Source organism: Mirounga angustirostris, unplaced genomic scaffold (genome assembly GCF_029215605.1).
Source record: "Mirounga angustirostris isolate CCGP_5_RB_7025 unplaced genomic scaffold, mMirAng1.0.hap1 SCAF_9, whole genome shotgun sequence".
In the NCBI taxonomy this organism is placed as follows: domain Eukaryota; kingdom Metazoa; phylum Chordata; class Mammalia; order Carnivora; family Phocidae; genus Mirounga; species Mirounga angustirostris.
Window position 1 is genome coordinate 22829286 of NW_026991717.1, and position 15675 is coordinate 22844960.

General features: G+C 42.7%; 1 protein-coding gene across 2 annotated transcripts in view; it reads left to right on the forward strand.

Annotated features, from left to right (window-relative positions):
* CHRNA7 (cholinergic receptor nicotinic alpha 7 subunit) overlaps window positions 1–15675 on the forward strand; it is a 129149-nt gene that overhangs the window by 68875 nt on the left and 44599 nt on the right. The window lies entirely within an intron of this gene.

Below are 15675 nucleotides of genomic sequence, written 5' to 3' on the forward strand. Positions count from 1 at the left end.
GACAGTCTGATTTGTAGACCAGATGCCCAAAAGGCAAGTATTCAGGCAAGGTAAATTTCTAGAAGCACTAAAATTTTTGGCTAAACTACATAATCAAAATTGGGATCCAGAGCACCTCTTCCCCATAGGGTCCAGAGTATGATAACGAGTTTAATATAAAAGAAAGATATTTCCTAGTGGTGACTGCTGCCTTTGGTCTTACCTAGAAGAGAAGGAAGCCCCATGCCTTCCTGACTTAGGAAACAGCGTGACCATTGGCCACTGCCCGTGGTTTTCACAGAGTGATTCTGGGACCAGCTGACATGTTTGTCCTATACTGACTGCTTCTAGGAGGCTGGGTGATTCTTTATCTTGTATCAGCTATTAATTTAATTTGCTGGCTGTTACATTTCATTTGAATCATTGGGCCTGTTTCTAGAAGAATATTATTCCCTCCTGATTTGCTGCCGCTCTTCAGCTTCTGACACCTGAGTTTTGCAACGTGTCTAAAATCAGAGTAAGTGGTCCCCTACTGAGTAGGTGAAGCCCATGAAACCCCATGGCTCATCTTTGGGTCATCAGTGTCCCAGCACTGCCATAATAAAATACCACAGAATGAATGACTGAAACAACAAAAATTTGTTTTCTCACAGAAATGTATTTTCTTCTGGAGGCTGGAAGTCCAAGATTAAGGTGTTGGCAGGTTTGGCTTCTTCTGAGGCTCCTCTCCTGTAACTTGTAGATGTCCACCTTCTCCCTGTGTCTTCACATGGTCCTCTCTCTGTGCCTGTCTGTGCTCTCTAATCTCTTCTTGTGAGGACAACTGTCGTCTTGGATTAGGGCCCACTCTAATGACCTCATTTTAACTTGCTACTTCCTTAAAGACTCTTTCCAAATACAGTCACATACTGAGGTACTTCAACATATGAACTTGGACTTCCACGTGTGAATTTTGGGGGGAACACAATTCAGCCCCTAACAGGGCCATTGCAGTTGACTACTTAAGGGCAACGAGTCAGGATTGGAGAAGTCGGGGTTGTGAATCTTAGCTGTAATATTTACTATGTGTATAACTGAGCAGTTAAGTCCTGGACTCCTGCTTTGCAGAACGGGGGAGATGCCAGCTTCACAGAGTTTGGAAGGGATCACTCTATGGATGTACCTCGCACGCTTAGTGTGGTACTTGGCAAAGACCAAATGACAGTTGTGCATTTACAGGCACGGTAATGAGGATTTCTGCTCAGAGTAAGATGGTAGGACAATTCAGAAGGAAATGTCAGTAAGGGTTTTGCATTGTGCCTAACTTAGTTCTTTTTCATTTGAAGTCAAGAATAAATATTATAATATGGTAGAATCCTAATAAGGCTATAGAGATGGTTCTTGTGTCTTATATGCAGGACCTCAAACTCTAATAAATAAAATGTTTGATGATTCTAATGTTCTGGCTCATGAAGAGTTACCAAGAATTCTATATAAACTGAATTTCAAGGAACAAAGGTACAGTCTCCACCTGCTGTCCCCAGGGAGCAGGCCCCTAGAAATAATGCTACGCCCCACATGTGTGACCCAGCTGACGGTCCCAGAACCCCTCTCATGTTTCCCCTTGAACTCTAAGTAACTATCTTTTTCTTCCCTCTTTTCCCCATCTCCCTGTTGGCCACATCCGCTAGCTTCTATCATGGAATCTGTCGAGGCTGCCTCCTCTTCTGCTTCAGTTTTTCTGAGAAATGGGATGTCGAACCTCCTTTCTGAAGTAACTGTTAAGTGTATGGCTTGCATGTCCACGCGAACATGGTGTGGCATAAGCAGGTGACAGAATGTATTTTAAGGCATCATAGACACAGTGTCATTTATCTTTTGCTGCTTGACAGACTACCCTGAACTTAGTGTCTTAAAAAAAAAATGTATGCATATTACTTCTCACCAGGCTGTGGACCGACTGGATCCATGTGGCTGCCTGTCTGTGCGTGTGAGCTTTTGGCAGAAAGCAGGGAGCTGGGGCTCAGACAAGCTGGAATGTGGAGGGTCTTAACGCCACGGCTGGTGGTGGTGGCAGCTGCTGGTGGGAGCTCAGCTGAGGCTGTCACCTCTGCTACTTCAGCTCCCTCTAAAAGCCTTTCCACTTGGCACAGGCGTCCCCCGGGGTGGTGGCAGGGGGTGCTCAGAGAAGAAGGAAATGAGGGCCACCAGGCTCTGTAGGGACTGATCCTAAAAACCCCAGAACGGACCCTTCACTACACTCTGTTGGGCAGAATAGGCAGGGGCTCAGCCTGGATCAGGGGAGCAGAAGTCAGTCTCACCTCTCCAGGGCACACAGGGAGGGAGGGAAAGGAAGACAAAGGTATGCTCTGTGGAAGAGGAGTGGTGAAGCAGGAAGGCCAGATTAGAGTGTTGTGGGGGGAGGGGATGAAAGACCAAAACAGACATTTGTAATGAAGGAGCACTCAGTTAAGTGCACCCTGGAGGGACCTGTAGGAGGGAGAGAGAGAGCACAAGGAGGCAAGCAGAGAGAGTTTCCAAACAAAAAGTGATCCCCTTATCCCCTGACTCCATTCACTGGCTTACCTCTGCTGTATGGACACAAGTCACAAGGCCTGGCCAGCAGGTGGGAGTGGCCGGGCCCACCCCCTACAGCTGCCTCTTACACCTGCTGCTCCCCAGCTAGAAGTTTGTCTTTCAGTTCCATGGTGTGTCTGGACTCTTTTCCACTACAAGACATCTTCATGAGCTCCCCTCTTGACATGGAATATTCACCCTTCTGTCATCCTGTGGGCTTCAGCTTGACATCCTATCCCACTGAGTCCCTGGTGTGTGTCTCTGTCATGCTCTGTCGCAGAAAGGGGTCCCTGTCCCCCATAGCACATGGGGTCTGCCATCTCTCTGGGGGTCTAGAGAGTGCTTAATAAATATTTGTGCACAGACAGGATGGAAGGAGGAAGGGGGGATGCAGGAATAAGAGGAGGTGGGAAGAGGATGGATCCATGTGACGTGGGTGCTGCTAAGAACAGCAAGAGAAGAAAGGAAAGAAATCATATTGGCAAGCTGGAAAATATGAACCTGTGAGAGGGCAAAAAATTGACACAGGAAGTAGCAAAAACAGACTTGAATTTAATAGGATCCTGACCTTCTAATATTCTGTTATTGGGGATTTTGAGAGATGTTGAGCTTAATACTTTCTGCCAGCTTCCAGGCACTCCAAATGGTATGTTCTCTCAGTGGGCTTGTGTAATGGTTCATTAACATGTTGTATTTGCAGGGGGGGGCTTTTCCTTAAGGAGGGGGGCATGCCATCATTCTGTGTAAGCCACGGCTTTGAAAGGGGCATTGATTCAGGTTAGGGGAAGCATCACAAACATGTCCATCACATTTCTTGCTCTATTCTGGTTTGATAGTGGAGTCCAAGTGTGAGCCACTAATGGTTTTGGGGATATGATGCATTTTTTGTGCTTTGACAAGGCTGGGTCACTGCAAAACAGCCATCTCTGCATCATTTCTGGGATGGGCTGCTTTATTTCCCTGATGGATGGTGAACAAGTTACAGTGCAGCCAGCCAGCTGGCTGGGTGGCTCAGAGGAGAGGACCGGCGCTGATAAAAGCATCCCTGCCGGATGCTGATCCCAGTAGTTTCTTGGTTGCTTTATTCTGCTTTACTTAAAGCTTGCAGTTCAAGGATTTTTCTGAACACAGTCTTGCTCAAAGTGAGTATTAGTTGTGGATAGCTTTCCGTGATTTTCCCATTCGGATGGAATGAAAGGCGTCACTTATCAGTGGTCGGCTTGCAGAAGAAAGCCTGAACCGCAGTGACAGCTTCGCCTTCCCTGCAACCACAGGCAACTGCCACAGCCTCTCTGGGCTTCTCCATCCTTGAGCTGCTCAGTCAGTCATAATAGTGGAATCTTTGTTAACGAATGTATTTGAAGATGTTTTTGTTAGCTCTGTATTTTTAGGACAGTGTGACGTGTCAGCCATCTCTTTCTTATAGCCTGTGCAAAATTGCATTTGCATGTCTGCAGGCTCATGTCTGGTTCTGAGACTACAGCCCCCTGACTATAACCCTCTTCCTGTCACATATTCCCATGACCCTGTACCTGATAGCAGAGCCTGGGGAAAGGGTGATGTGTGCAGGACATGCCTGGGTGCAGTGTGATCCAGCCGATGAGGGCCAGTAATTGTGTGCTGATCAGTGAGTCACCAGTGAAATAGAATTTATTTCCTTTCCAAGTGTCTTTGGTTCCCCCCCGGAAGTCAACCTATGACAAATATTTCAGCACATGGTTTATTTGAGAGAGGAAGCAAGACAGAGAAAGGAGGAAAGCCAATATAGGATGCATTAAAAAGCAAGCTATTGCTCTGGGCAGTGGGGCCCATTCCCACTGGAGACCTCTGGGGTGTTTATCGCCAACTGCCTTCTGTCTGTCATAGGTTGACAGCTGCTTCCAGGAATGTCAGCTCCCTGACGCCACCTCTGCTTGCCTTCCCCATGCACAGACCAAATGTGCACTGGTGGCCAGAGCCTCAAGCCGGGCTGCTGATACCTGGAATAGGCAGCTGTCAGGGCCTTGGGCCTGGGGAGGACAGCTGTCGGCATGGTCAGCTACAGCACAGAAGAGTTTCACACTCAAGTTTCAGTTGTTGTCACCTTGGCCTGATTGAAGTTCCAATCCAGTTCCTCCTCCTGATGGGGGAGGCGGCAATGATGCAAGTAGAAAGGAGAGCATGATAAGGACTAGGTGGGTTTCTCAGTCAAAGCAGAGAGGAGACAGGCAGGTAGCAAAGGTAACAGAGAAGAGCTGGGACCAACATCCTTGAGTGGCCATAGCCCTACTGTGGGCTTCATGTGTTACGGTTTCACATTAGTCCACATATGGAATGGGATCTTAGGGAACGGATCTCTTATTCAATGTTGTCACTGTTAATGTCTCTTGGAGAAGGTTAATGGGTTGGTGCTCAAGGGCCCATAATGCAGTCATGGCTGGTGTGGCGGTGGGCCTGGGGGCAGGAGGCCATCACTGAAAGGACATCAGTAGCAGCTCTTGGATACAGCAGGAATCTCCAGTTGAGCAAAGGTAATTTTGCAGCTTTGGACCTCCCAGGGAACGAGGTTTTAGGATGTGCTGTTACAGCATTATCTGCATTATCAAACATTCAGACCTAATCTGGAGGGAGGCTGTTTCTCACAAGGTATGATAGGAAGAGGTTGGAGCAGTCATCTGTTTTCAAGAAGTGAGCGGAACTGGCCAATCCATGTGTGCATCTCTAAAGCTATCCTCTGAACTGTCTGCCCAAACCTCCTCTTTCTTACCCCTGTGCCTTTGATATTTGTTTTTAATTTGTTCATTCACTGAACCAATATTTAGTGAAGGCTTTTGTGCTGTTATCACAAACTGGCCTAGGATCTGAGGACACAGCAGCAATCAAGCCAGACAGAAATCCCTGCTCTCTAGAGAAAGGGAGAGAGAGAAGAGGGGAGCACACACGCCAGATTATAGGGGATCCAAGAAAAAGAAAGCAGGGAGAGCACATAGGGAGTGGTAGAGCCATGGGTAGGATGTGAGGCCAACAGAAGGTCCAGAAGGAGGGGAAACATGTCATATGACATCAGGGAGGTGAACATTCTTGATGGAAAGAATAAGGCCTATCAGGAAAGGTTGTGAAAAGCCTTGAAATGTGAGAACAAAACAGACAAGGGAAAGATGACCAGGGGGCCTACGGCCTGCTCTGTGTGGTCACATGCACCTTCCAGGTTAGCAGAAACTATCTCAAACTCTGTCATGGTCTTTGAACTACTTTTCAACTCTATGTTCTAGGAAACCGATAGTAATGCAAATGACTTCAGTGCATAGAGAAGCAAATGGATTTTGTCTGATGGACTGATTCCTCTGTTAACTGATCTGATCCGCACTCCTGATTGCCTTTGTATGTGTCCACTTTTTGGATGCTCCTTGGAATTGGTTTTTGACACCTTGCCTCTTTCCCTTGTTAATTAATGACATAAGTAAAAACTTTGACACATGTTCATTTTATATTTTGTGCAAGTATCATGCTTTTATCTTTGAGAAAATTTATCTTTTTTGATTACCCCGAGGCAGGAACATGTCATCTGGGTCTGTCCAGGAACACGAGGTGGTTGTGTGGCTGGAGTGCATGGGTGGAGAAGGTCAGAGACACGGCAGGATGTGGCCCAAGTGTTGGAGGTCTTGGCTTTTATCATGAGTGAGATGGGAGAGGCTCTCATCCTTTTTGTAGAATTTCATCTCTTTCTTGCTCTGAACAATTGTCAAAATACTTATTCGTATTCTCCTTCTGCTATCAACTGATTCCCATCCAATGGTTGTTTTGGCCAGAAGTTACCTGGTCTCTGCTTGTATACTGCTCCCAGCCAATGGCAGTGGATGTGTTTTGCTTCTGTTATTTCCTCTAGCTTCTTGGTCATGTTGCTGGGGGGGGGGGGGGGGGGTCACGTGAACACATGTCGTCATTCAGCCACTGTCAACCCAGATACTTGTCTGCCTCAAGCTGACTCAGAGGCCAGCCTGTCTGCACTGGACATCATAGACTGTCCCTACTGGACCTTTAGCACCTCTGCCTGGTTCCACTCTCTCTGCAAAGGGCTGGATGACTCCAAAGTCAGTCTTCAGCATCCACATTTCTCAGGACAGGAAACTGGTGCTCAGGAGGTTCAGCCACTTGCCCAAAGTCCCCCAGCAGGGTGTGCCCAACTCGAGTCTGATGTACCTCAGGCTGGCCTGCCTCTGGTCATACTTTTAGAGTTCCTTTTTTTTTCTACAAAGCAAAATAATTCCTCTCTCCCTCCCTCTAAGTTGACTCTACTTTTAGACCTTCTCTGGGACTCTCTTTTGTCTTTTATTCTGAAAAGGTGAGTCTGTCTTTTCCCAGTTTCAGTGCATCTGACATCCAACTTTTCTTTCACCAAATCCCTTGCCAGCCAGAGTGGGATGACAAAATGCAAACCACTGCGCAAGGGTTTGAGCAGAATTTCAAACAGAGGGCCATGTGCTACAGGGAGCAGAGTTTTCTAGGGAGGGCTTTGCATCCAGATGGCCCAGGCAAACAGTCTTTCTGCTTGTGGCTCAGGGCCAGTCCACTGAGCACCTGCCCCCTCCCTGCACCCTGAGGGCCTGCAAGACTGATTGAGTCCAAGAGCGTGGCTTTTGGAGATGAGCTTATTGATCTTAGTGACATCGGACACAGAGCCAACATGATTATAAGGGTCTGTGTAATAAATACGTGAGACAGGAATTCGATGGGAAGTTCAATCATCATCATGAGCTGCCTGAGGGAGGGGCGGGGCAAGTAGCACAGTGACAGGGGCCAAGGTCAGCCCTTTCCTGCCCTCCTCAGACTGTTGTGGGGGTTCCTGCAAATTTCCACTGCTCCCCCACTCCTCGCCCAGGGCTGTGCTCAAGGCTGCCTGCATGGAGGTGCATATAGGGGTTTGTGATTCACAGGAAGAGATGCATGAGAGAGAAACTGGTCCTCCCCAGCAAGCCCTCACAACCTCATCTACGGAGTGTGGGGCCCTAGCTGAATGTGCCCCATGGGGTGTATGAAAACCTGGAGGAACCAGGACTTTACTTGTGGGCCAGTGCCCAGATCTGAGGTGGCTGATGCTGTCAGTTCAGCTTAGGAGAATTTCCTGAGGACCTACTATGTGTGAAATCCTGTGCTTCTAAAAGGACACACATTCAATGCCCTGAAGGCACTTGTAATCAGTAAAAAAATCACTTTACCCTGGGTGGTCTCCTCTAATTTGTTTTCATGAAATTACTATCCCCAGTTCAGCTGTTTCTGAGATTAAACGGCCTGTTCACACAGAACCACAGCCTTGACTCCAAACCCTTTTGATTTTCCCAAGGCTTGACACCTTCTTCATGGGTATGACAAGGGCTCAAAAGATCATCTTTTGGAGGAGAAATGGTGTGTCAGGGATCTGACATATTAGAAAGATCTGGAAGAGGGAGATCCTCATCCAGAGGGAGGAGGGGAGTACTTGTTTGTGGGAGGGTGGCTGTACCAGACCTTTTTACCTGGGAGTCTGGGACAGTTCTGTGTTCAGCCTACTGTCCTGGCGCAGTTATTAAATAAAGCCCCTTTCACTTTCAAAAGTAACTCAGTTTAGACAATAATTTATGTGGTCTCCTCACTTTGGGACAGTGGCTACCTAGAGAGAACAGTTAGATTAAGACATAGGAGTCAATCAGAGAAAGACATGTATCATATGACCCCACTGATATGAGGAATTCTTAATCTCAGGAAACAAACTGAGGGTTGCTGGAGTGGTGGGGGTGGTGAGAGGTATGGGGTGGCTGGGTGATAGACACTGGGGAGGATATGTGCTATGGTGAGCGCTGTGAATTGTGCAAGACTGTTGAATCACAGATCTGTACCTCTGAAGCAAATAATACATTATATGTTAAAAAAAAAAAAAAGAAGAAGAAGATAGCAGGAGGGGAAGAATGAAGGGGGGGAAATCGGAGGGGGAGACGAACCATGAGAGATGATGGACTCTGAAGAACAAACTGAGGGTTCTAGAGGGGAGGGGGGTGGGAGGATGGGTTAGCCTGGTGATGGGTGTTAAAGAGGGCACGTACTGAACAGAGCACTGGGTGTTACACACAAACAATGAATCGTGGAACACTACATCAAAAACTAATGATGTAATGTATGGTGATTAACATAACATAATAAAAAAAAGAAAAAAAGAAAAAAAAAAGACATAGGAGCCAAGATAGGACATTTTCATGAGAAAATATGAAGTTAGGCCATGGCACACAGAAGGCTCTTAAAGAGGTGGTGGGAGACAATCTTGGAAGGGATCAAATGTTGCAGGCATTTGCTTTTAATGCAAGCGATGGGGATGAAGAATAAGATAAGGTCAGGATGAACTAAATGAGGAAATCAGATCAGTCTGGCCAGGCTTCTCCTCTGCGACTGTCCCTGCTTGGGCCACTGTGGGCCATGGAGGGACTTGCTGTTTCTAAGCAGCATGCCACATGGAAAATCAGGTTCTCCTTCCTCCCCACTGGTCAGTGATCTCTGTCAGGGAGGCCATGTTCTGTACACATGTTTTTTTTTTTTTTTTTTTTTTTTAAAGATTTATTTATTTATTTGAGAGAGCGAGAATGAGAGAGAGAGAGTACATGAGAGGGGGGAGGGTCAGAGGGAGAAGCAGGCTCCTTGCCGAGCAGGGAGCCCGATGCGGGACTCGATCCCGGGACTCCAGGATCATGACCTGAGCCGAAGGCAGTCGCTCAACCAACTGAGCCACCCAGGCGCCCTGTACACATGTTTTATCCCCAAAAGTTAGTGTGGCAAATAGCACTGGAGAGGGTCAAATTACCCTGGGCAGGTGCACTACTGGGTCCAGTATGGGATAGCTGGAGGCCACAACTTGGGTAATAGCACTGGGGACTCACACTGTCTGGATTGATTGATCACTGTTCCCAACACCAAATACATACATACATACATGAATTCTGGTTGTTTGGAGTGGGTGTGTTGGGGATGGGTCATAAAATATACATGGATGTAGCCTGAGAAACAAATTAACCTAGTGATTGTCATTATCTTTTCTCCTTCACTTTCCATACCAATCTGTCATGAAGGATTATTCAATTTAAATTACTCAAGTTGTCTTTTGGCATGATTTATGGTCTTTTATTTAAGTTTTGCAAAAAAAAATAAATAAATAAAATAAATTTTGTATTCTTAGTAAATCAGATGTATTTTGTTATTTTATTTATGTATCCTCTAAGAATCTGGGATTCCATACCAGAAGATTACACCCGCATGCTGTTAGAGTTTCCTTTAATACTTTAAAAAGTTTGTACTAAACTGCTAAAGTAAACCAAAGAGCTGATTTTTTATTTTGTGGGGTTTTTTTTTCCTGAAATTTTCCTGTATAGTATGAGGTAAGAGTCTAACTTTATTTCACTCTAAAGAATAGGAAATGATTGACATGATTTAGTGAGCGTTCCATCTTTTCCCCAGTGAATTGAAATGGGATGGTTGTATTTGTCTCTTCATGTACCAATAGCATACTGAATACTAAGTAGGGTAAACAAAAAGAGACTTATATCTTGAATATCACGCTGAAATTTAAAAACATTGAGGATAAAAGGAAAACCTCTCAAAGTGAAAGATCTTTATAACAAGAAACAAATTTGCCAAAGTTAATAGAGCATTACTTTCTAGTATTAGATGTAAATTCTTTTCAAAATAAAATATTTTGATGAACTGAACTACCCAGGCAAAAACTAAGGTAGCTTAGAATTTGTGAAGACTTTGGGTGTTGAGTTTGAGAAGTTCTTTATAGCTCTTGGATACCAGCCCTTTATCTGTAGTATCATTTGCAAATATCTTCTCCCATTCTGTGGGTTGCCTCTTTGTTTTGTTGACTGTTTCCTTTGCTGTGCAGAAGCTTTTTATCTTGATGAAGTCCCAAAAGTTCATTTTTGCTTTTGTTTCACTAGCTTTTGGAGATGTATCTTGAAAGAAGTTGCTGTGGCCGATGTCAAAGAGGTTATTGCCTATGTTCTCCTCTAGGCTTTTGATGGATTCCTGTCTCACACTGAGGTCTTTTATCCACTTTGAGTTTATCTTTGTGAATGGTGTTAGAGAATGGTCGAGTTTCATTCTTCTGCATGTGGCTGTCCAATTTTCCCAGGACCATTTATTGAAAAGACTGTCTTTTTTCCATTGCATATTTTTTCCTGCTTTATCAAAGATTATTTGACCATAGAGTTGAGGGTCCATATCTGGGTTCTCTATTCTGTTCCATTGGTCTATATGTCTGTTTTTGTGCCAGTACCATGCTATCTTGGTGATCATGGCTTTGTAATATAGCTTGAAATTGGGCAACGTGATGCCCCCAGGTTTGTTTTTCTTTTTCAACATTTCCTTGGTGATTCGGGGTCTTTTCTGATTCCATACAAATTTTAGGATTGTTTGTTCCAGCACTTTGAAAAATGTCATTGGAATTTTGATCGGGATGGCATTGAAGGTATAGATTGCTCTGGGCAGCATAGACATTTTAACAATGTTTATTCTTCTGATCCATGAGCATGGAATATTTTTCCATCTTTTTGTGTCTTCTTCAATTTCTTTCATGAGTGTTCTGTAGTTCCTAGAGTATAGATCCTTTACCTCTTTGGTTAGGTTTATTCCGAGTCAAAAAATGGGCAGAGGATATGAAAAGACACTTCTCTGAAGAAGACATACAAATGGCTAACAGACACATGAAAAAATGTTCATCATCTTTAGCCATCAGGGAAATTCATATCAAAACCACATCGAGATACCACCTTACGCCAGTTAGAATGGCAAAAATGGACAGAGAAAGAAACAACAAATGTTGGAGAGGTTATGGAGAAAGGAGAACCCTCTTACACTGTTGGTGGGAATGCAAGTTGGTACAGCCACTTTGAAAAACAGTGTGGAGGTTCCTCAAAGAATTAAAAATAGAGCTACCCTATGATCCAGCAATTGCACTACTGAGTATTTACCCCAAAGACACAGATGTAGTGAAAAGAAGGGCCATATGCACCCCAATGTTCATAGCAGCAATGTCCACAATAGCCAAACTGTGGAAAGAGCCGAGATGCCCTTCAACAGATGAATGGATAAAGAAGATGTGGTCCATATATACAATGGAATATTTCTTAGCCATCAGAAAGGATGAATACCCAACTTTTACATCCACATGGTTGGGACTGGAGGAGATTATGCTAAGTGAAATAGGTCAAGCAGAGAAAGTCAATTATCATATGGTTTCACTTATTTGTGGAACATAAGGAATAGCATGGAGGACATTAGGAGAAGGAAGGGAAAAATGGAGGGGGTGGGAATCGGAGGGAGAGATGAACCATGAGAGACTAAGGACTCTGAGAAACAAACAGCGTTTTAGAGGGGAAGGGGGAGGGGGATTGGTTAGCCCAGTAATGGGTATTAAGGAGGGCACGTACTGCATGGAGCACTGGGTGTTATACGAAAACAATGGATCTAGGATCACTACATCAAAAACTAATGATGTATTATATGGTGACTAACATAATAAAATTAAAAAAAAAGAATTTGTGAAGACTTGAGTGATTTACTCAAGGATGTACTTAATAAGATGAGATGAAACCAAAAAGAGGCAAGCATGGAATAAAGTTAGCAGTCGTTACCGAAGAAAGCCCTAGAAGTCACAGCTAAGTTTAAATATTTGATAATATTTTTAAATAAAATAATAACTAAAAGGTTTGAGTCAGTAGGAGATGGAGACATAGAGGAGTGACGTGGAAGTTTGCTCTTCTCTGGTTAGTGTATGGTAGAGATAGATAACCCCAGTTAAATGTACAGAATGAACAAAAAGTACAAGTAAATTTATGTGTTGCATATTTCAGTTGATATAAGAGGGACAGACAGGGTGTAATAACTTCCAAACCACTAGACACAAAACAAAGAAATCAGCCAGTACACCAAATGCAGGAATAGAAAAATAAGGAACAATATAAGAAAATACGGTAAAATGACAATTAATAGAAAAGCAGAAATAAGTTAAAATAGTCACTAATCACAAAAATGCAAATAGGTTTAAATCCCATAACAATTCCTAAAATAAAATAGACTCTCTGATTGGGTTAGAAAAACAAACAAAACCCCAACTGTAGGCTATATACAGAGGATGGATTTTAATCAAAATGATGCCACAGAATGAAAATAAAGGAATTGAAAAAGTTATGTCTGGAAAGTGCCAGAAAAAGACACCTGACTTAGCAGTGTTCTTATTCAACAAATAAAAATAAAAAATAAAACCAAAAGGCATGAAAAGGAACAAAATGAATCTTTTTATATTGATTAAAGGCAAAGTTACTGAGTAAACAAAATGTTTATGAACAATTATGTGGCAAACAGTGTAGCTTCAAGATATTTGCAACTAATGCTGATGTAATACAAAGGAGAAATAGACAAAACCAGAATCTCAAGAAAAAAAATATGGTTAATAGGATGAAATAAAATATTTGATAAGACTGAACCAGGAAATATAGAGAGAGATTCAAACTCAACAAACAAAAATATTTTTAAACACTTGATATACTTGCCAAAAATTATTTTGAACCATAGATAATATCTAAAAAGTAGATTTAGTGTATTCTAAAAAGTAGATCTCATATAGCTCATATTCTCTGATCAAATGCTTTAAAAGATGAATAACAACAAAGGGATTATGATAGGGTATCATATGTGCATATGTATCTATAATCTGCACTTAATTTTTTAAATTTTATTATGTTAATCACCATACATTACATGATTAGTTTTTGATGTAGTGTTCCATGATTCATTGTTTGTGTATAACACCCAGTGCTCCTACAATCCATGCCCTCTTTAATACCCATCACCAGGCTAACCCATCCCCCCACCCCCTCCCTCTAGAACCCTCAGTTTGTTTCTCAGAGTCCATAGACTCTCATGGTTTGTCTCCCCCTTCAATTTCCCTCCCTTCATTTTTCCCTTCCTACTATCTTCTTAATTATTTTAAAGACACTCTCAAATTAATCTTGGTTTATAGAACCTTTTAGTAAATACCTTTTAAGGAATGAATGACAATGAGAGCGAACATAACAAGACCAAGGAGATATTGTCAAAGCACAAGTGAGAAAACAAGGAAGTTTGAAATTTGATTAGTAAGTCTGTACCTCAGAAAGTTAGAAAATGCATATCAAAATAAACCTGAAGAAAGCAGAAGGAAGGAATTAATGAAGATATAAACAGAAATGATTTTTATTTATTTTATTTTTTTAAAGATTTTATTTATTTATTTGAGAGAGCGAATGAGAGACAGAGAGCATGAGAGGGAGGAGGGTCAGAGGGAGAAGCAGACTTCCTGCTGAGCAGGGAGCCCGATGCGGGACTCGATCCCGGGACTCCAGAATCATGACCTGAGCCGAAGGCAGTCGCTTAACGAACTGAGCCACCCAGGCGCCCCAGAAATGATTTTTAAAAAGTACAAAACAAACACACATTTAGACAAAAGAAAATAAAAACTAAAATCTAGTTCTTTGAAACATAAAAAAACCCTAAATGAATAAATGAAAGAATATATATATTTTGAATTGAAGAAATATATATATATTGAATACCTGGTTGAAATGGGTGATTTTCTAGGGGAATACAAATTACTAAATATGCCTAAAGAGTAGAAAATCAGGGTAGATTTAAAAATACATTTAAAAAATGGAAAAAGTAGGCAAAGATTTACATTTTGAAAGATACATTTTTACATTTGAATTTTACATCTTCAAGAATAGATAAATCTACATTATATAAAATATTCTAGAACATGCATAAAAGATGGAAAATGTATAACACTGATATAAATTAACATGGTAAAGACATCTCAATAGAAGAGAACTATCAACAAATCTTGCATGTGAATATGGATACAGATATTCTAAATGAAATACTGGCAGATAAAATCCAGCAGTGCACTAGGTGAAAAAGACCAAATAAATTTTATTCCAGGTATGCAAAGATGGATTAACTTGGTAGGCTTGCTAATGGAATTCACTCCATATCCATGTTGAACAAGGAAACAAAGACAAAAATCCCAATTGACAGAAAACTTTTTAAATTCAGCTGCAATCCTTGATCAAAACACATTATAAACTAAGACTAGAAGAAAACTTTCATAATCGGGTAAATATTATCCACAAGAAAACTCCTGCAAACATAAAGCTAACTGTTGAAAAGTTAGACGGATTCACAATGAAGTCCGAGATAAAGTGAAGATACCAGATATTCCTGCTGTCAGCAGTCTGCTGGAAGGCCCTAGCCAGAACAAATTAAAAATAAGAGATCTGAACATTACAGAGGAAGACATAACACTGTCATTGCTCCTAGTTGATTATTTACCTAAAAATAGAATTAGCTGACAAACTTTGAGCTAATAAGAGAGTAGAGCAAGGAAGACAAGATAATGGCTGAGTTACACATCAGTGAACAGCAACATGGAATAAAGGATCTTGGATAACCCTGAGATACTGAGGAATAAATCTGGTACAAATGCACCATACCATTGTGAGGAAAACTATAAAAATTCACCAGAGAACCTCAAAGAGAGTGAAACAGCCAGAAGTGGCATGTGTGTTCTTCCCAATCCTCTTCCCCATGTGGCCACCCAGACTTTGGAAGCAGGATGCAGCAGGAGAACTGCTAGGGAAGGTTCCTGGGTCTGGCTCTAGAACCACATCTGCAGTCCGTCTGCACCAGGTCAAAGGGTCCACAAGGAGACAGTAGATTAGCTTTAAAAATTCTCAGGCTGCTCAGTGGTTCCTTCGGTGGCCCTCTGAATCCCTGTGGCCCATAAGGGTCTTCTACATCCTGCTGCCTATTTTGACTCTTCTGTTGTGATTTTCCCGCTTCTTCTCTGCCTTAAGAAGCTCCTTGAGTATTTGTTAACAATAGAGACTTCATTTCTATCTCCCCCAGGGCCTGGTACAGAAGGTGTGAAGTACAGCTCAGGACTCTGCCACTTATGGTCCCCAGACCAAACTTTGAAAAACTCTGCCTGCTGAGCGCTAATACCCTCTTGCATTCCTTTAGATGGAAGCTAGCAGGAATTTGGTGGCTGGAAGTCCTGAATTTCAGCCCACATACTAACCTCAGTTATATTCTTGCCTCCCTCTTGCT